This window comes from Octodon degus, unplaced genomic scaffold (genome assembly GCF_000260255.1).
Source record: "Octodon degus isolate 3935 unplaced genomic scaffold, OctDeg1.0 scaffold00260, whole genome shotgun sequence".
Classification (NCBI taxonomy): Eukaryota; Metazoa; Chordata; class Mammalia; order Rodentia; family Octodontidae; genus Octodon; species Octodon degus.
Genome location: NW_004524836.1, coordinates 794,125 through 796,133, shown reverse-complemented (window position 1 = coordinate 796,133; position 2,009 = coordinate 794,125).

Below are 2,009 nucleotides of genomic sequence, written 5' to 3'. Positions count from 1 at the left end.
ATATAAAATAAATAAACTTAAAAATATATATATTAATAGGGAATCTTACCATCAAATTTTCAGCAATTGGCTGATCATCTAAACACAAAGTCATCCAGGAAACAATAAAAACTACACCCTAGGCTAACTGGTCCTAAAACACATCTGTGAAACACTTCATCCCATACTTACAGCATACACATTCTCTTTCTTTCTTTCTTTCTTTCTTTCTTTCTTTCTCTCTCTCTATCTTTCTTTTTTTTCTTCTCTTTCTTTTTTTTATATTTAGGACAGGATCTACAGGGTCTCACCACCTAGATCAGACTCATAGTGGTCCTCCTGTTTACAGCCTCCCAGATGGTAGGATTACAAGCAGGTGCCACAAGCCCAGTCTCAATCACTATCTCAGTGTGCTCTGGGGGTAAGGCCTGCATGGCAGGCCTGAGGATTGAACTCCCAGGCCCTGTGTCTGCCTAAGCAGGCTCTTTAATTTGCTGAGCTATTTGGTCAGTCCTATTCTTTCATACCAAGATTTTTTTTCTTTTTTTCTTGATATTTTTTTCTTCTGAGACAAGGTTTCACTATGTAGCCCAGGCTATTGTCAAGCTCACAGTGAGCCTCCTGCCTCAGCCTCTTAAGTACAGGAATTACACGCATGTGCCAATGAATCCAGCCCCAAGTTTTTTCTTGTAATGCTAGAAAACTATCCATCGGGGGTGGGGAGATTGTTCAGTAGAATAAGCATTTCCCTGGCAAGCACAAGGGCCTGAGTTCAATCCCTGGTTCCACAAAAAAAAGAAAGAAAGAAAGAAAGAAAGAAAGAAAGAAAGAAAGAAAGAAAGAAAGAAAGAGAAAACCATTGGTCAAAAACAAGAAAAAATTGAGAAATTATGCAAATTAAAATACTTAAGGAATTATTAATAAATGTAAGTTTTCTAAAATAAAAGAAAATGGAAAGAGAACACATCAAAATATGTAAGATATACAAAAAACAACATTGAGAAGGAAACTTATATTAATCATGGCCTTTTTTAAATGAAGAACTGAACAAATGAACTTTGACTGTCTGCACTTCAATGAATTATAAAACCAGGAATAAACCAAATTTCATGATAGTACAAGCAGTCATAATAAAGATTAGAATGGAAATGAAGGATGAAAATGATACAGAAGATAAATGATATGAACAGCTAGTTTCCTGAAAAGCTAAGTAAATTCTACAAACTCTTTGATGGACCAAGAAAAACAGAAGAAGACTCAAACAAAATCACAAATACAATAAAAATAGACATTACAGCTGACACTATAGAAACGCAGAAGGTCATGAGAGATTGGTCTGAACAACTGCATGCCAACAGACTTGATAATCTATAACAAATGGGTACATTTTTAGACATACTCACCTTAGCAAAATTAAGCAATGGAGAAATAGAATGCCTGAACCAAACAACAATGTGTTGAATAGATAATCAACACTTTTGTCAAGGAAGTATCCAGGATTAGATAATTTCACTCCTGAGTTCTATGCAACTTTTAAAAAAGAACTAGTTTCAGTTCTTCTAAAATAATTCCAAAAAATTGAAGGGTGAATTCTTTCTACTATAATTTATACATCAAATGTTAACAGAATGCCAAAACTGTACAAGGGTACACACACATACAAAGAAAATATACAGCCCAATATTCTTGGTTAAAATAAATGCAAAGTCCTTAACAAATAGTAGCAAACTAAATTCAATATCATGTTAAAATGATTATTTGCCATCAAGTGGGATTAATCTTGATGATGCAAGCAAATAATAAAAATGATACATCAAACTCATAGAATAAAGAAAAAAAAAAGCCAAGGATATAGCTCAGCAGTGCAACACTCCCTGGCAAGCATGAGGCTCTGAATTCAATTCCTGATATAAAAAATATTTATATAACCAATGCAACATACGCAGAAAACATTTTTTTATAAAATTAAATATACCTGCATTATAAAAACTGTGAATAAATCATATACATAAGAAATATGTCTCTAAGAT